Genomic DNA, 20,869 nt, shown 5'->3' with positions numbered 1-20,869 from the left:
TGCCATGTCTTGGGGTGGTGATAATTATTCTTGTTGTCGTTCTGGTGGTGCGCCTGAAGCGATCTAAGCCCCAGAAAAACAAGAAATATCGTGTCAGCACAAAGAGGAAGGAGAGGGAAGAGAGCAGTGACGTTACAAATGTGGAGGGAAAAGCCGGGGAGATAAATGAAAAGAATCCTGGTGTCACGGCACCAGAAAATAGGTTTGTGGATGAACCTGTGGATGATGTAAACAACACAAGGGAGGGAACGGAAAATCCCTTGTTCAACGAGTTTAATCAAACACCAAACATTAATGTAGATTTGGAATCAGATTGAACGTTACCTTTCAATCTTATGTTGTTTTAATTTTGCTATCAAATACAACGCAATATTGCATTTAAATTTATCAAAAAAAATAAAAAATAAAAATAAAAGAAAAACTGCTATAGGGCCCTTTAATCATTGCTGTTAAATAGTTTGTACAACGAGTTTCCGTAGCTATGAGAAACTTATGAATATTTTAGTGTTTATGGATACTAGTATATCAAATTTTACCGGAAATGCTGATAAATGACCATCTGATGTTCAATAATTTAAAGAAGTATTTTCATTTCCTTTCAAAATTAAAGGAAACCCGTAACAGTTACAATTTTTAAAAAATGGACGCATGTATTAAATTGATATTTGTTTTATCTACAAATTTTAGTTGTAGATGATAAATGAATAAAAACTCTAAAATATTAAGAATTGTAAAACTCCTGTGATGTTCAATATAAGATGGTTTTTAAATATTAGTATTGTTTTACCCTTCATAATTTGTTTTTGTCATTTTTAGGACATTATTGAGATATTTTGAATAAAAAATGTTTATCAAACTTTTACAGTTCTATTTGATTTACTTATTTTTATATTCAACCCTACTAATGTTGTTGTGATTTAAATTCAAGACACTTGGTTTCGGTTGATCTATTCAAAGGTTATAGGGTAGAACTGGTTTTATAGATAAATTTGGCAGTAAACATGATATTGCTATAGCCTGTTTCTTTTGAAAACGTGTCCTGTAATAAATGTTTCCAGACCTTCCTGAAAGACTTTCATGATTTTCGACAGAAAAAGGGTGGCTACAGGGGGGTGTGTTAAAATAACAATATATCTTATATACTTTTCGGCGAAAATTACAGAGTGACTGATTCGCTGGTAAAAAATGTGCATAATCATCTACACTGACAAACCTTTGTTTGCCTTATATGGCTATTGGTATAAATGCGCACAGAGGATCTTACCACGAGGAACTGACCAATCGTTGAATATATATGAATAGCAACGTTTACGCCAAATACATGTTTACATTTTACTTCGAACACTTAGTTCAGGTCAATCTACGATCATGTTAATGGACAGAAAATTAATAAAAAATGTTCTTACGAACAAAATACAAAATGAAAGGTGTTACGGGCGTTTTTAAGTTGTTGTTAAATGGAAAAAAATGTTTAATAAAATGTAGTTTGCGTCTAGTTCGGAACACTAGTGCTTCAAGGGTAAGGAAGACGAGCAGCATCTCATGCATTTAAATGGACAAAACTTTGTTTTCGTTCTTGATCACGTGTTCGGCCAGGGAATTCACCTTGTATTCACCGATAGTACAACAAAGAAATAAATACAGACGAAAATCGCTTTTGGAGTATGACTTTCAGAAACCTAGACTTCCGCCGTTTATTTAACAAATGAATTATTTGTCATTATGAGCATGAAAATAATATTTTTAAAAATGCTTTTCATTTACCATAAGGTTTTCCTTTTTTTCAAGCTTAAAATTCCTGTAGTATTCGTAGTAACCCATAATGCAATACTCATTCAGCTGATTGGTCAGGTAAAATCATGCTGGTGCCTCATTTGCTAATCTGACGCCAAAAAAATATAGTCCCGGTTCCCATGCAAAAATATTTGTCCAAAAAGAAATTTTAATTCATGACTGCAGAAAATTGTATCATAGAGAATAGTTATTTAAGTTTGAATGAATGTAAGAGGGATTGATTGAAGTACATTTCTACAGACATTATCAGCTGATTCTAGGGTGGTGAAAACTGAAACGCAACATAACTTTTCTGTTTACCATGCCTCCACGTGCTAGTCACTTCCTAGCCACATTTCCGTGAATAATTTACCCTATCTCGCTGAAGTCTCGCTAACTCTCGCCAGAGACACTACCAGAGCTACTCTGAACTCATCGGGTTTTATATTTTGCAGAACACCGAAAAATAAAAGGTTCCGAACACATTAGTAGGGGTGATATTTAAAGTTATCTTTTTCACAATTTTTGAAGAAAAAAATTGTTTTATTATTTTTGAATTATAATGCATAAATTTATGCATTATAATTCTTTTTTTTAAAAATTGATGTTCATTAGCAAGTGTGGGTTATATGTAATACACACCCTCCCCTTTTCACAATTTTAAAGAAAACTAGTGCTAATTGTAACGGGAACCGTTACAGATGTTCCCCAAACGCTCCCCAACTCCCTTCTCGTGCCATATTCCCTGTAAGTTTCATTAAAGAAGGCAAAATCTATGCATTTAAGACGGCAACAATGTTTTCCCAAAAGTAAACCAAGTATTTCAAATTTAAGTAATGCAGGCGTGCGCATGTGATTGCATGAGCGTAATGACGATATCATCTTGTCTACACTATTTTACTCATATGCACGTGCACGCACGTGCATGATGACCATACCTTCTTGTAGGAGTCTACTATGTCTGTCTATGTTCTTAATCCCATCCTGTTTGGTTGAAAAACAAGGGAGTTATAGCCATTTAAAGTTTAAGCCAATCAGATTGCAGCGCACGTGCATGCGCATGTTTCCATGACAATTATTATATATCATATTGTAGGACATCTTAAAGTATGCCTATGTTTTAAATTTCAAAACATTTTGTAAAAAAAACAGAAAAGATATTGAGATTTTTGTTTCAGCCTATCAGAGCAAAGCGCACGTGCACGCACGTGCATGCATTTGAATGGTGACCATACCATCTTGTAGGAGTCCTTTATGTCTATCTATGTTCTAAATCCCATGCTGTTTGGTTGAAAATCAAGGGAGTTATAGTCATTTAAAATTTCAACCAATCAGATTGCAGCGCACGTGCATGCGCGTGATTTCATGAAAAATTTTACATATTATATTGTAGTACATCCTAATACATGTCTATGATATAAGTTTCAAAGCATTTCATCATAAAACAAAAAAGATATTAAGATTTCTGTTTCAGCCAATCAGAGCAAAGCGCACGTGCATGCGCGTGAGTTCATGCAAATTTGACCATGTCATCTTATCTACACAACGTATATGTCTTTATATAATGAGTTTCAAAACATTTTATCAAAAAATATAAAAGTTACAACCATATTAAATATATCAGTCAGTTTACTCATTGCACGCGCCCGCACGTGCATGCGAATGCGCGCAAAATGACCTTCGTTCGGCACATCTACACAACATGCCTACTAACCCTAAAAAGGTTTTAACTTAGTTTGGTGAACAGTTTCTGAGAACACTTCCGGACAAAAAAGTACCGGAGAAGAAATAAGAAGAAAAAAGAATAATAATAATAATAACTAGTGCTAATTGTAACGGGAACCGTTACAGATGTTCCCCAAACGCTCCCCAACTCCCTTTTGGTGCCATGTTCCCTGTAAGCTTCATTAAATAAGACAAACTCTGTGCATTTTTGACTTTTACAACGCTTTCCCAGAAGGATACCAATTATATTCAATTTTTAGCATTGCACCCAAGCGCATGTGAATGCATGTGCGTTATGACCATATCATCTTGTCTACACTATTTATATATTTTAATATACTATATATTAAAGCATTCAGTCCAAAAGTAATAAAAATCACTCATTCAAGAGTATTTTTAAATATACTCGTTTCAAATGCACGCACGTGCGTGCACGTGCATGATGATCATACCTTCTTGTAGGAGTCACTTACATCTATCTATGTTCTAAATCCTATCCTGTTTGGTTGAAAAACAAGGGAGTTATAGCCATTTAAAGTTTCAGCTAATCAGATTGCAGCACACGTGCATGTCCGTAATTTAATGAATTTTTTTATATCATTTTGTAGGATATCCTAATGCATGACTATATTTTAAATTTCAAAAAATTTCGTCATTATGCTACTTCCCGTGTGACCGGAAGTGTTGACGACGGACATTAAATTAATTTTTATGCTCCCAGTGACAGATGTTACCCAAAAACTTTTCAAGAACGGTAAAAATACGCGTTTTTCGACTACTTCCGGTTTGGCCGGAAATGACGTCGACGGACGTATTTTGACGACTCCATTAGATTAAGCTTGACATTTTGAACAACTTTGCTTCATAGACGTATTACAAATTCTCAATACTTTTTGAGATATAAAGGAAAAACTTTCGGCCCCTGTAGACCCCTAATTTTAGGGGCCAGCCCTTTTTCCGAGATATCATTTGGAAGAACTTAAAATTCTACACTTCTTTTGTTCTATATGTTTTAACAAAATATTTCCAGGTAAAAAGATATCGTAGAGAAAGTGCTAAAAATTTTGAAATTCGCGATAGGCCTATTTTCGGGCCATACCGAGCGCCGACGTGCAGCACTTACGGTAAAAATAAAATACATTCCACAAATCTACAGACATAGGTCTACTAGACCTGAAAGTATCACGTGTCTATCTAAAGTCGTTTAGGAGAAATCGTGCGGACAAACTGACCCTTAAAAAATCAATTTTGTGCTGATAACTCCGGACCGGAAGTGACGTCATCAAAACAGAAAAAAACGCATAAGGTTCAAGTGATGTTACATAAGTCCTGAAAGTTTCATGGAAATCCATCGAGCCGTTTTCGAGAAATCGCGTGCACAAAATCGGTAAGAAAAAAAACAATAATAATAATAAAAGTGAAAAAGAAACCTAAGAATAACAAGAAGGTCTTCCGCTGAAGACGGAAGACCTTAATAATTAAGCAGTTGTGGCACAAGATTGCGCGGACAGAAAAGATTTCTGCTTTACCTGATTGGTGTATAATGAGAAGTTGTTTAATAAGAAATATTCTGCACTTGCTTTCGGTGTTATATATATCAGGAAATGTTGATTAATTCATGTCTACAAAAAGAGCTGGAGAGGCTGGCCGGTTTGTTTACATGAGAATAAAAACTGCGAAAGTCGGGTTCGCTATTTGACACACATTCCGAATTTACATGAATCACAGCGAAATCACCGTGAATTTATGTGTGAACAATTATGTTTCAAGTTTAAATGATTTATTCAATGGTAAACATTTATTTCTGAATGGGAAACACAGCATGGTAAGGGTACATTATACTTTTTATATCGAGAACCGCTATTTGCGTGTATTTCTGTGTATTGCTCAAATGTAAACAAACATCGCATTTACTCCCCAGGAAAGCAAAATGAAAGATGTTCGATATTAAAATATCGTATCATATTAGTAGAATTTAGTGCAACTTAAACATTAAAAAAAAAAGGGCGACAAAAGCTTTATATGACATGTTTTATCATTTGCACGGGAAATTTCCATAACGAAAAATGAGATATTTATGCCGTAAAAATTCATAATTTCTGTATCCCATAAACTCTGGCCGTGAAACTCCACAGAATATATTGCTGTGGTCTGTTCTACATGTTCCTGAATATTACAAGTCAATCGGAAATTTGGCGTGAGTTTGAAAAAAAATATTCTACGTTGCTAATACGTCGTTCAAGGTTTGAATTTTTTTTTTATTGCCGAGAAAATTTATAACTTCTATATAATATACAGGATCACTGTTAAACTTTAAATACAATTTCTTTGAGGTCTCTTCTACATGTTTCCGCAGTCTTACGTGGATCCCAGGTGGTGTATGAGTTCAAGAGATGGAATTTATGTTACTCTGGTTTAAAAAAGGGGGGGGGGTGTCTAATAATAAATAAGCGGATTTTGTATTTTACAGCTTGGGTATGAATTTTGAATTAAGGTTAAAGGTCAAGGTCAAATGTTTAAGGTCAAGGTCAAATGTTAAAGGTCAAGGTCAAAGGTCAAGGTCATTTTTTCTTCATTGAGCCTCTATTTACAAAGAGCTTAAGAGAACATTCTTGATGGGGTTTTTTTATTATTAGCGTTGGGTTAAAGAATAGATAATGTGGCATTGTTCCCTAGAGCATGGACATGAACATTGGGTCAAGGTCAGATGTCATACAGACAGGTTAAAAGTTAGAATAAATAGTGGTATTTCAAGAAATTAATGCTCAGTGCTGAAACGCCGTTCCAGGTTTGAATTTTTTTTTTATTGCCGAAAAAAATTATAACTTCTATATATTATACAGGATCACTGTAAAACTTTAAATACACTTTCTTTGAGGTCTCTTCTACATGTTTCCGCAGTTTTATGTGGATCCCAGGTGGTGTATGAGTTCAAGAGATGAAATTTAGGTTACTCTGGTTTAATAAAGGGGGGGGGGGGGGGGTGTTGAATAATAAATAAGCGGATTTTGTATTTTACAGCTTGGGTATGAATTTTGAATTAAGGTTAAAGGTTAAGGTCAAATGTTAAAGGTCAAGGTCATTTTTTGTTAATTGAGCTTCTATTCCCAAAGAGCTTAGGAGAATATTCTTGATGTTTTTGTTTTTTTTTTTAAATTAGCGGTGGTTAAAGAATTAATAATGTGGCGTTGTTTCCTAAACCATGGACATGAGCTTTGGGTCAAGGACAAAGGTCATTCAGACAGGTTAAAAGTTAGAATAAATAGTGGTATTTCAAGAGATTAATGCTCCAAGAAAGGTAAAAGACGTTAATTCTTACTAGACAAAGCTTGTTGCAAAGCAACAGTAATAAGGTCTTCCGTCCTGTTTGACCGAAGATGATATCGAGATTGATAGACATTTACGGTTATGTGTGCAAAAAACGAGTTTACAAATACTTCCGTGACCGGAAGTGACGGTTTTTAACGACTTTAAATGATCTCTGCCTCTGCTATTTATTATTTTGAACAACTTAATTTTTATGCTCCAAGTGACATATGTTACAAAAACTTTTCAACAAAAATACTTTTTCGAGACTTCCGGTTTGGCCGGAAATGATAAAACGTTTTTAAGCTTGACATTTTGAACAACTTTGCTTCATGGACGTATTACAAATTCTCAATTTTAGATATAAAGGAAAAACTTTCGCCAGCCCTTTTTAGGGGCCAGCCCTTTTTCCGGATATCATTTGAAAGAACTTAAAATTCTACACTTCTTTTGTTCTATATGTTTTAACAAAATATTTCCAGGTAAAAAGATATCGTAGAAAAAGTGTTAAAAATTTTGAAATTCGCGAGAGGCCTATTTTCGGGCCATACCGAGCGCCGACGTGCAGCACTTCCGGTAAAAATAAAATACATTCCACAAATCTACAGACATAGGTCTACTAGATCCTGAAAGTTTCATGTTCTGTCTTAAGTCGTTTAGGAGAAATCGTGCGGACAAACTGACCCTTAAAAAATCAATTTTGTGCTGATAACTCCGGACCGGAAGTGACGTCATCAAAACAGAAAAAAACGCATAAGGTTCAAGTGATGTTACATTAGTCCTGAAAGTTTCATGGAAATCCATCGAGCCGTTTTCGAGAAATCGCGTGCACAAAATCGGTAAGAAAAAAAAACAATAATAATAATAAAAGTGAAAAAGAAACCTAAGAATAACAAGAAGGTCTTCCGCTGAAGACGGAAGACCTTAATAATGCTAGCTGTGGCACAAGATTGCGCGGACAGAAAAGATTTCTGCTTTACCTGATTGGTGTATAATGAGAAGTTGTTTAATAAAAAATATTCTGCACTTGCTTTCGGTGTTATATATATTAGGAAATGTTGATTAATTCATGTCTACAAAAAGAGCTGGAGAGGCTGGCCGGTTTGTTTACATGAGAATAAAAACTGCGAAAGTCGGGTTCGCTATTTGACACACATTCCGAATTTACATGAATCACAGCGAAATCACTGTGAATTTATGTGTGAACAATCATGTATCAAGATTAAATGATTTATTTAATGGTAAACATTTATTTCTGAATGGGAAACACAGCATGGTAAGGGTACATTATACTTATTATACTGAGAACCTCTATTTCCGCGTATTTCTGTGTATTGCTCAAATGTAAACAAACATTGCATTTACTCCCCAGGAAAGCAAATGGAAAGATGTTCGGTATTAAAATATCATATCATATTAGTAGAATTTAGTGCAACTTAAACATCGAAAAAAATTGGCGACAAAAGCTTTATATGAAATGTTTTATCATTTGCACGGGAAATTTCCATCACGAAAAATGAGATGTTCATGCCCTAAAAATTCATAATTTCTGTTTCCTGTAAAATCTGGCCGTGAAACTACACACAAGATATTGCTCTGATCTGTTCTACATGTTCCTGAATATTACAAGTCAATCAGAAATTTAGCATGAGTTTTCAAAAAATATTCTACGTTGCTGATGCGTCGTTCCAGGTTTGTATTTTTTTTTTTTTTTAATTGCCGAGAAAATTTATAACTTCTATATAATGAGCAGGATCACTGTAAAACTTTAAATACACTTTCTTAGAGGTCTCTTCTACATGTTCCTGATTATTCAAATTTGGCATGAGTTAAAAAAAAAGCGGATTTTGTATTTTGCTACGTATGAATTTTGAATTAAGGTTAAAGGTCAAGGTCAAATGTTTAAGGTCAAGGTCAAATGTTAAAGGTCAAGGTCAAAGGTCAAGGTCATTCTTTCTCCATTGAGCCTCTATTTACAAAGAGCTTTGATGGTTTTTTTTTTTTTATTAGCGGTGGGTTAAAGAATTGATAATGTGGCATTGTTCCCTAGAGATGGACATGAACATTGGGTCAAGGTCATTTAAAAGTTAGAATAAATGGTGGTATTTCAAGAAATTAATGCTCAGTGCTGATAGGTTTGAATTTTTTTTTATTGCCGAAAAAAATTATAACTTCTATATATTATGCAGGATCACTGTAAAACTTTAAATACACTTTTTTTGAGGTCTCTTCTACATGTTTCCGCAGTTTTATGTGGATACCGGATGGCGTATGAGTTCAAGACGTGAAATCTAGGTTACTCTGGTTTAATAAAAAGGGGGGGGGGGTGTTGAATAATAAATAAGCGTGTTTTGTATTTTATAGCTTGGATATGAATTTTGAATTAACTTGAAAGGTCAAGGTCAAATGTCAAAGGTCAAGGTCAAATGTTACAAAGGTCAAGGTCAAAGGTCAAGGTCATTTGTTTTGGTTGGTTAATTGAGCCTCTACTTACAAGGTTAAAAGTCAGAATAAATAGTGGTATTGCAAGAGATTAATGCTCAGAAAGGTGATAGAAGTTATTTCTTACTAGACGAGCTTGTTGCAAAGCAACAAATAAGTCTTCCGTCTAATTCTGAAGAAGATGATATCGAGATTGATAGACATTTACGGTTATGTGTGCAAAAAACGAGCCATTTACAAATACTTCCGGCCTGACCGGAAGTGACGGTATTTTAACGACTTTAAATGATCTCTGCCTCTGCTATTTATTATTTTGAACAACTTCCCTTCTATGATGCATAACAAATTGTCAAGACTTTTTGAGATATCAGATAAAACGTTTTGGCCCCTCTGGATCCTTTATTTTAGGGGCCAGCCCTTTTTCTTGGATATCATTTGAAAGATCATGCAATTCTACACTTCTTTTGTTCTACATGTTTTAACAAAATATTTCTAGGTAAAAAGTTATCGTAGAAAAAGTGTTAAAAATTTTGAAATTCTTGGTAGGACTATTTTCGGGCCATAGCGAGCGCCGACACTTCGTACTTCCGGTAAAAATGAAATACATTCACAAATCTCCAAAGGTTGCTCTAGCATCACTGAAAATTTCATGCTTCTGTGTTAAGTGCTTTTTGAGAAAACTGCCGGACAAAGTGACCCTTAAAAAATCAATTTTGTATCTGAAAATCCGGACCAAAACCGGAAGTGACGTCATCAAAACAAAAAAATATATATCTAGGTTTTTTGATGTTACATCAGTCCTGAAAGTTTCATGGAAATCCATCGAGCCGTTTTCGAGAAATCGCGTGCACAAAATCGGTAAGAAAAAAAAGAATAATAAAAGTGAAAAAGAAACCTAAGAATAACAGTAAGGTCTTCCGCTGAAGACGGAAGACCTTAATAATGCTAGCTGTGGCACAAGATTGCGCGGACAGAAAAGATTGCTGCTTTACCTGATTGGTGTATAATGAGAAGTTGTTTAATAAAAAATATTCTGCACTTGCTTTCTGTTTTAAATATATCAGGAAATGTTGTTTAATTCATGTGTACAAGAAGAGCTGGACAGGCTGGCCGGTTTGTTTACATGAGAATAAAAACTGCGAAAGTCGGGTTCGCTACTTGACACACATTCCGAATTTACATGAATCACAGCGAAATCACTGTGAATTTATGTGTGAACAATCATGTATCAAGATTAAATGATTTATTTAATGGTAAACATTTATTTCTGAATGGGAAACACAGCATGGTAAGGGTACATTATACTTATTATACCGAGAACCGCTATTTCCGCGTATTTCTGTGTATTGCTCAAATGTAAACAAACATTGCATTTACTCCCCAGGAAAGCAAATTGAAAGATGTTCGGTATTAAAATATCATATCATATTAGTAGAATTTAGTGCAACTTAAACATTAAAAAAAAATGGGCGACAAAAGCTTTATATGACATGTTTTATCATTTGCACGGGAAATTTCCATCACGAAAAATGAGATGTTCATGCCGTAAAAATTCATAATTTCTGTTTCCTATAAAATCTGGCCGTGAAACTACACAGAAGATATTGCTGTGATCTGTTCTACATGTTCCTGAATATTACAAGTCAATCAGAAATTTAGCATGAGTTTTCAAAAAAATATTCTACGTTGCTGATGCGTCGTTCAAGGTTTGAATTTTTTTTTTATTGCCGAGAAAATTTATAACTTCTATATAATGTGCAGGATCACTGTAAAACTTTAAATACACTTTCTTTGAGGTCTCTTCTACATGTTCCTGAATATAACAAATCAATGAGAAATTTGGCATGAGTTAAAAAAAAATATTCTACGTTGCTGATGCGTCGTTCCAGGTTTGACTTTTTTTTTCAATTGCCGAGAAAATTTATAACTTCTATATAATGTGCAGGATTTTGTATTTTGCAGCTTGGGTATGAATTTTAAATTAAGGTTAAAGGTCAAGGTCAAACGTTTAAGGTCAAGGTCAAATGTTAAAGATCAAGGTCAAAGGTCAAGGTCATTTTTTCTTCATTGAGCCTCTATTTACAAACAGCTTAAGAGAACATTCTTGATGGGGTTTTTTTATTATTAGCGGTGGGTTAAAGAATAGATAATGTGGCATTGTTCCCTAGAGCATGGACATGAACATTGGGTCAAAAATTCAGATACGTTACTGACAGGTTAAAAGTTAGAATAAATTGGTATTTCAAGAAATTAATGCTCAGTGCTGATACGCCGTTCCAGGTTTGAATTTTTTTTTATTGCCGAAAAAAATTTATAACTTCTATATATTGTGCAGGATCACTGTAAAACTTTAAATACACTTTCTTTGAGGTCTCTTCTACATGTTTCCGCAGTTTTATGTGGATACCGGATGGCGTATGAGTTCAAGAGGTGAAATCTAGGTTACTCTGGTTTAATAAAAAGGGGGGGGGGGGGGGGTTTGAATAATAAATAAGCGTTTTGTATTTTATAGCTTGGATATGAATTTTGAATTAAGGTTAAAGGTCAAGGTCAAATGTTTAAAGTCAAGGTCATTTTTTGTTAATTGAGCTTCTAACAAAGGTTAAGGTAAAGAGTCAAGGTCAAATATTCTTCAAAGGTTTTTGTTTTTTTTTTTAAATTAGTTTGGTTAAAGAATTGAGCCTCTACTTACAAGGTTAAAAGTCAGAATAAATAGTGGTATTGCAAGAGATTAATGCTCAGAAAGGTGATAGAAGTTATTTCTTACTAGACGAGCTTGTTGCAAAGCAACAAATAAGTCTTCCGTCTAATTCTGAAGACGATGATATCGAGATTGATAGACATTTACGGTTATGTGTGCAAAAAACGAGCCATTTACAAATACTTCCGGCCTGACCGGAAGTGACGGTATTTTAACGACTTTAAATGATCTCTGCCTCTGCTATTTATTATTTTGAACAACTTTCCTTCTATGATGCATAACAAATTGTCAACACTTTTTGAGATATCAGATAAAACGTTTTGGCCCCTCTGGATCCTTTATTTTAGGGGCCAGCCCTTTTTCTTGGATATCATTTGAAAGATCATGCAATTCTACACTTCTTTTGTTCTACATGTTTTAACAAAATATTTCTAGGTAAAAAGTTATCGTAGAAAAGGTGTTAAAAATTTTGAAATTCTTGGTAGGACTATTTTCGGGCCATAGCGAGCGCCGACACTGCGCACTTCCGGTAAAAATGATATACGAAATTCACAAATCTCCAAAGGTTGCTCTAGCATCACTGAAAATTTCATGCTTCTGTGTTAAGTGCTTTTTAGAGAAAACTGCCGGACAAAGTGACCCTCTAAAAATCACTAAAACGCGGAAATCTCAAAACCGGAAGTGACGTCATCAAAACAAAAAAATATATATCTAGGTTTTTTGATGTTACTCTATCAGTCCTGAAAGTTTCATGAAAATCGATCGAGCCGTTTTCGAGAAATAGCGCGCACAAAATCGGTAAGAAAAAAAAACAATAATAATAATAAAAAAATAGTGGAAAAGAAACCTAAGAATAACAGTAAGGTCTTCCGCTGAAGACGGAAGACCTTAATAATGCTAGCTGTGGCACAAGATTGCGCGGACAGAAAAGATTGCTGCTTTACCTGATTGGTGTATAATGAGAAGTTGTTTAATAAAAAATATTCTGCACTTGCTTTCTGTTTTAAATATATCAGGAAATGTTGTTTAATTCATGTCTACAAGAAGAGCTGGACAGGCTGGCCGGTTTGTTTACATGAGAATAAAATCTGCGAAAGTCGGGTTCGCTACTTGACACACATTCCGAATTTACATGAATCACAGCGAAATCACTGTGAATTTATGTGTGAACAATCATGTATCAAGATTAAATGATTTATTTAATGGTAAACATTTATTTCTGAATGGGAAACACAGCATGGTAAGGGTACATTATACTTATTATACCGAGAACCGCTATTTCCGCGTATTTCTGTGTATTGCTCAAATGTAAACAAACATTGCATTTACTCCCCAGGAAAGCAAATTGAAAGATGTTCGGTATTAAAATATCATATCATATTAGTAGAATTTAGTGCAACTTAAACATTAAAAAAAATAGGCGACAAAAGCTTATATGAAATGTTTTATCATTTGCACGGGAAATTTCCATCACGAAAAATGAGATGTTCATGCCGTAAAAATTCATAATTTCTGTTTCCTATAAAATCTGGCCGTGAAACTACACAGAAGATATTGCTGTGATCTGTTCTACATGTTCCTGAATATTACAAGTCAATCAGAAATTTAGCATGAGTTTTCAAAAAATATTCTACGTTGCTGATGCGTCGTTCCAGGTTTGAATTTTTTTTTTTTTTTAATTGCCGAGAAAATTTATAACTTCTATATAATGAGCAGGATCACTGTAAAACTTTAAATACACTTTCTTTGAGGTCTCTTCTACATGTTCCTGAATATTACAAGTCAATCAGAAATTTGGCATGAGTTTAAAAAAAAAATTCTACGTTGCTGATGCGTCGTTCCAGGTTTGATTTTTTTTTAAGGTTAAAGCCGAGAAAATTTATAACTTTATATAATGTGCAGGATTTTTTCACTTTTTCTTTGAGGTTTTTTCTACATTGTTCCTGAAAATTTATAAACTTCTATATATTAAAAAAAAAAATTGGTATTTCAGGATCTGACGTGTAAATAACTTCTATATATAGGATCACTGTAAAACTTTAAATACACTTTCTTTGAGGTCTCTTCTACATGTTTCCGCAGTTTTATGTGGATACCGGATGGCGTATGAGTTCAAGAGGTGAAATCTAGTTACTCTGGTTTAATAAAAAGGGGGGGGGGTGTTGAATAATAAATAAGCGTGTTTTGTATTTTATAGCTTGGATATGAATTTTGAATTAACTTTAAAGGTCAAGGTCAAATGTCAAAGGTCAAGGTCAAATGACAAAGGTCAAGGTCAAAGGTCAAGGTCATTTGTTTTGGTTAATTGAGCCTCTACTTACAAGGTTAAAAGTCAGAATAAATAGTGGTATTGCAAGAGATTAATGCTCAGAAAGGTGATAGAAGTTATTTCTTACTAGACGAGCTTGTTGCAAAGCAACAAATAAGTCTTCCGTCTAATTCTGAAGAAGATGATATCGAGATTGATAGACATTTACGGTTATGTGTGCAAAAAACGAGCCATTTACAAATACTTCCGGCCTGACCGGAAGTGACGGTATTTTAACGACTTTAAATGATCTCTGCCTCTGCTATTTATTATTTTGAACAACTTTCCTTCTATGATGCATAACAAATTGTCAACACTTTTTGATATCAGATAAAACGTTTTGGCCCCTCTGGATCCTTTATTTTAGGGGCCAGCCCTTTTTCTTGGATATCATTTGAAAGATCATGCAATTCTACACTTCTTTTGTTCTACATGTTTTAACAAAATATTTCTAGGTAAAAAGTTATCGTAGGAAAGGTGTTAAAAATTTTGAAATTCTTGATACGACTATTTTCGGGCCGTAGCGCGCGTCGGCGCTTCGTACTTCCGGTGGTTGTGATATACGAAATGCACTTCTCCAAAGAATGCTCTAGCATCACTGAAAATTTCATGCTTCTGTGTTAAGTGCTTTTTGAGAAAACTGCCGGACAAAGTGGCCCTCTGAAAATCACTAAAACGCGGAAATCTCAAAACCGGAAGTGACGTCATCAAAACAAAAAAATATATATTCTAGTTTTTTACATGTTCTATCAGTCCTGAAAGTTTCATGAAAATCGATCGAGCCGTTTTCGAGAAATCGCGTGCACAAAATCGGTAAGAAAAAAAAACAATAATAATAAAAATAGTGGAAAAGAAACCTAAGAATAACAGTAAGGTCTTCCGCTGAAGACGGAAGACCTTAATAATGCTAGCTGTGGCACAAGATTGCGCGGACAGAAAAGATTGCTGCTTTACCTGATTGGTGTATAATGAGAAGTTGTTTAATAAAAAATATTCTGCACTTGCTTTCTGTTTTAAATATATCAGGAAATGTTGTTTAATTCATGTCTACAAGAAGAGCTGGACAGGCTGGCCGGTTTGTTTACATGAGAATAAAATCTGCGAAAGTCGGGTTCGCTACTTGACACACATTCCGAATTTACATGAATCACAGCGAAATCACTGTGAATTTATGTGTGAACAATCATGTATCAAGATTAAATGATTTATTTAATGGTAAACATTTATTTCTGAATGGGAAACACAGCATGGTAAGGGTACATTATACTTATTATACCGAGAACCGCTATTTCCGCGTATTTCTGTGTATTGCTCAAATGTAAACAAACATTGCATTTACTCCCCAGGAAAGCAAATTGAAAGATGTTCGGTATTAAAATATCATATCATATTAGTAGAATTTAGTGCAACTTAAACATCGAAAAAAATTGGCGACAAAAGCTTTATATGAAATGTTTTATCATTTGCACGGGAAATTTCCATCACGAAAAATGAGATGTTCATGCCGTAAAAATTCATAATTTCTGTTTCCTATAAAATCTGGCCGTGAAACTACACAGAAGATATTGCTGTGATCTGTTCTACATGTTCCTGAATATTACAAGTCAATCAGAAATTTAGCATGAGTTTTCAAAAAATATTCTACGTTGCTGATGCGTCGTTCCAGGTTTGAATTTTTTTTTTCAATTGCCGAGAAAATTTATAACTTCTATATAATGAGCAGGATCACTGTAAAACTTTAAATACACTTTCTTTGAGGTCTCTTCTACATGTTCCTGAATATTACAAGTCAATCAGAAATTTGGCATGTGTTAAAAAAAAATTCTACGTTGCTGATGCGTTGTTCCAGTTTTTTTTTTTTCCAATTGGAGAAAATTTATAACTTCTATATAATGTGCAGGATCACTGAAAAAAAAAAGAAACTTTAAATACACTTTCTTTGAGGTCTCTTCTACATGTTCCTGATTTTTACAAGTTTGCTGATGCGTCGTTCCAGGTTTTTTTTTTTTTTGTTTTTTTTCTATTGCCGAGAAAATTTATAACTTCTATATAATGTGCAGGATCACTGTAAAACTTTAAATACACTTTCTTTGAGGTCTCTTCTACATGTTTCCGCAGTTTTATGTGGATACCGGATGGCGTATGAGTTCAAGAGGTGAAATCTAGGTTACTCTGGTTTAATAAAAAGGGGGGGGGGGGGTTGAATAATAAATAAGCGAGTTTTGTATTTTATAGCTTGGATATGAATTTTGAATTAACTTTAAAGGTCAAGGTCAAATGTCAAAGGTCAAGGTCCGTTCCCAAAGAGCAAAGGTCAAGGTCAAAGGTCAAGGTCATTTGTTTTGGTTAATTGAGCCTCTACTTACAAGGTTAAAAGTCAGAATAAATAGTGGTATTGCAAGAGATTAATGCTCAGAAAGGTGATAGAAGTTATTTCTTACTAGACGAGCTTGTTGCAAAGCAACAAATAAGTCTTCCGTCTAATTCTGAAGACGATGATATCGAGATTGATAGACATTTACGGTTATGTGTGCAAAAAACGAGCCATTTACAAATACTTCCGGCCTGACCGGAAGTGACGGTATTTTAACGACTTTAAATGATCTCTGCCTCTGCTATTTATTATTTTGAACAACTTTCCTTCTATGATGCATAACAAATTGTCAACACTTTTTGAGATATCAGATAAAACGTTTTGGCCCCTCTGGATCCTTTATTTTAGGGGCCAGCCCTTTTTCTTGGATATCATTTGAAAGATCATGCAATTCTACACTTCTTTTGTTCTACATGTTTTAACAAAATATTTCTAGGTAAAAAGTTATCGTAGAAAAGGTGTTAAAAATTTTGAAATTCTTGGTAGGACTATTTTCGGGCCATAGCGAGCGTCGACACTTCGTACTTCCGGTGGTTGTGATATACGTTATTCACATCTCCAAAGGTTGCTCTAGCATCACTGAAAATTTCATGCTTCTAGGTTGAGTGCTTTTTGAGAAAACTGCCGGACAAAGTGACCCTCTGAAAATCACTAAAACGCGGAAATCTCAAAACCGGAAGTGACGTCATCAAAACAAAAAAATATATATCTAGGTTTTTTTGATGTTCTATCAGTCCTGAAAGTTTCATGAAAATCGATCGAGCCGTTTTCGAGAAATCGCGTGCACAAAATCGGTAAGAAAAAAAACAATAATAATAATAATAAAAATAGTGGAAAAGAAACCTAAGAATAACAGTAAGGTCTTCCGCTGAAGACGGAAGACCTTAATAATGCTAGCTGTGGCACAAGATTGCGCGGACAGAAAAGATTGCTGCTTTACCTGATTGGTGTATAATGAGAAGTTGTTTAATAAAAAATATTCTGCACTTGCTTTCTGTTTTAAATATATCAGGAAATGTTGTTTAATTCATGTCTACAAGAAGAGCTGGACAGGCTGGCCGGTTTGTTTACATGAGAATAAAATCTGCGAAAGTCGGGTTCGCTACTTGACACACATTCCGAATTTACATGAATCACAGCGAAATCACTGTGAATTTATGTGTGAACAATCATGTATCAAGATTAAATGATTTATTTAATGGTAAACATTTATTTCTGAATGGGAAACACAGCATGGTAAGGGTACATTATACTTATTATACCGAGAACCGCTATTTCCGCGTATTTCTGTGTATTGCTCAAATGTAAACAAACATTGCATTTACTCCCCAGGAAAGCAAATTGAAAGATGTTCGGTATTAAAATATCATATCATATTAGTAGAATTTAGTGCAACTTAAACATTGAAAAAAAATGGGCGACAAAAGCTTTATATGACATGTTTTATCATTTGCACGGGAAATTTCCATCACGAAAAATGAGATGTTCATGCCGTAAAAATTCATAATTTCTGTTTCCTATAAAATCTGGTCGTGAAACTACACAGAAGATATTGCTGTGATCTGTTCTACATGTTCCTGAATATTACAAGTCAATCAGAAATTTAGCATGAGTTTTCAAAAAATATTCTACGTTGCTGATGCGTCGTTTCAGGTTTGAATTTTTTTTTTCAATTGCCGAGAAAATTTAAAACTTCTATATAATGAGCAGGATCACTGTAAAACTTTAAATACACTTTCTTTGAGGTCTCTTCTACATGTTCCTGAATATTACAAGTCAATCAGAAATTTGGCATGAGTTTAAAAAAAATATTCTACGTTGCTGATGCGTCGTTCCAGGTTTGATTTTTTTTTTTTTGCCGACTTCTATATAATGTGCAGGATCTGATCTCTTCTACATGTTCCTGATCAAGTTCAGAGCATGCGTTTTTTTTTTTTTTTTTTTTTTTCAATTGCCGAGAAAATTTATAACTTCTATATAATGTGCAGGATCACTGTAAAACTTTAAATACACTTTCTTTGAGGTCTCTTCTACATGTTTCCGCAGTTTTATGTGGATACCGGATGGCGTATGAGTTCAAGAGGTGAAATCTAGGTTACTCTGGTTTAATAAAAAGGGGGGGGGGGTGTTGAATAATAAATAAGCGAGTTTTGTATTTTATAGCTTGGATATGAATTTTGAATTAACTTTAAAGGTCAAGGTCAAATGTCAAAGGTCAAGGTCAAATGACAAAGGTCAAGGTCAAAGGTCAAGGTCATTTGTTTTGGTTAATTGAGCCTCTACTTACAAGGTTAAAAGTCAGAATAAATAGTGGTATTGCAAGAGATTAATGCTCAGAAAGGTGATAGAAGTTATTTCTTACTAGACGAGCTTGTTGCAAAGCAACAAATAAGTCTTCCGTCTAATTCTGAAGACGATGATATCGAGATTGATAGACATTTACGGTTATGTGTGCAAAAAACGAGCCATTTACAAATACTTCCGGCCTGACCGGAAGTGACGGTATTTTTACGACTTTAAATGATCTCTGCCTCTGCTATTTATTATTTTGAACAACTTTCCTTCTATGATGCATAACAAATTGTCAACACTTTTTGAGATATCAGATAAAACGTTTTGGCCCCTCTGGATCCTTTATTTTAGGGGCCAGCCCTTTTTCTTGGATATCATTTGAAAGATCATGCAATTCTACACTTCTTTTGTTCTACATGTTTTAACAAAATATTTCTAGGTAAAAAGTTATCGTAGAAAAGGTGTTAAAAATTTTGAAATTCTTGGTAGGACTATTTTCGGGCCATAGCGAGCGTCGACACTTCGTACTTCCGGTGGTTGTGATATACGAAATTCACTTCTCCAAAGGTTGCTCTAGCATCACTGAAAATTTCATGCTTCTGTGTTGAGTGCTTTTTCAGAAAACTGCCGGACAAAGTGACCCTCTGAAAATCACTAAAACGCGGAAATCTCAAAACCGGAAGTGACGTCATCAAAACAAAAAAATATATATCTAGTTTTTTACATGCTCTATCAGTCCTGAAAGTTTCATGAAAATCGAGCGAGCCGTTTTCGAGAAATCGCGTGCACAAAATCGGTAAGAAAAAAAAACAATAATAATAATAATAAAAATAGTGGAAAAGAAACCTAAGAATAACAGTAAGGTCTTCCGCTGAAGACGGAAGACCTTAATAATGCTAGCTGTGGCACAAGATTGCGCGGACAGAAAAGATTGCTGCTTTACCTGATTGGTGTATAATGAGAAGTTGTTTAATAAAAAATATTCTGCACTTGCTTTCTGTTTTAAATATATCAGGAAATGTTGTTTAATTCATGTCTACAAGAAGAGCTGGACAGGCTGGCCGGTTTGTTTACATGAGAATAAAATCTGCGAAAGTCGGGTTCGCTACTTGACACACATTCCGAATTTACATGAATCACAGCGAAATCACTGTGAATTTATGTGTGAACAATCATGTATCAAGATTAAATGATTTATTTAATGGTAAACATTTATTTCTGAATGGGAAACACAGCATGGTAAGGGTACATTATACTTATTATACCGAGAACCGCTATTTCCGCGTATTTCTGTGTATTGCTCAAATGTAAACAAACATTGCATTTACTCCCCAGGAAAGCAAATTGAAAGATGTTCGGTATTAAAATATCATATCATATTAGTAGAATTTAGTGCAACTTAAACATTGAAAAAAAATGGGCGACAAAAGCTTTATATGACATGTTTTATCATTTGCACGGGAAATTTCCATCACGAAAAATGAGATGTTCATGCCGTAAAAATTCATAATTTCTGTTTCCTATAAAATCTGGTCGTGAAACTACACAGAAGATATTGCTGTGATCTGTTCTACATGTTCCTGAATATTACAAGTCAATCAGAAATTTAGCATGAGTTTTCAAAAGATATTCTACGTTGCTGATGCGTCGTTTCAGGTTTGATTTTTTTTTTTCAATTGCCGAAAAAATTTAAAACTTCTATATAATGATCAGGATCACTGTAAAACTTTAAATACACTTTCTTTGAGGTCTCTTCTACATGTTCCTGAATATTACAAGTCAATCAGAAATTTGGCATGAGTTTAAAAAAAAAATTCTACGTTGCTGATGCGTCGTTCCAGGTTTTTTTTTTTTTTCAATTGCCGAGAAAATTTATAACTTCTATATAATGTGCAGGATCACTGTAAAACTTTAAATTCACTTTCTTTGAGGTCTCTTCTACATGTTC

The sequence above is a fragment of the Saccostrea cucullata genome, unplaced genomic scaffold (genome assembly GCF_032062105.1).
Source record: "Saccostrea cucullata isolate Sc308-1 unplaced genomic scaffold, CSIRO_AGI_Scuc_v1 ctg2904, whole genome shotgun sequence".
Taxonomy (NCBI): domain Eukaryota; kingdom Metazoa; phylum Mollusca; class Bivalvia; order Ostreida; family Ostreidae; genus Saccostrea; species Saccostrea cuccullata.
Note: the sequence above shows the minus strand (reverse complement) of the source record.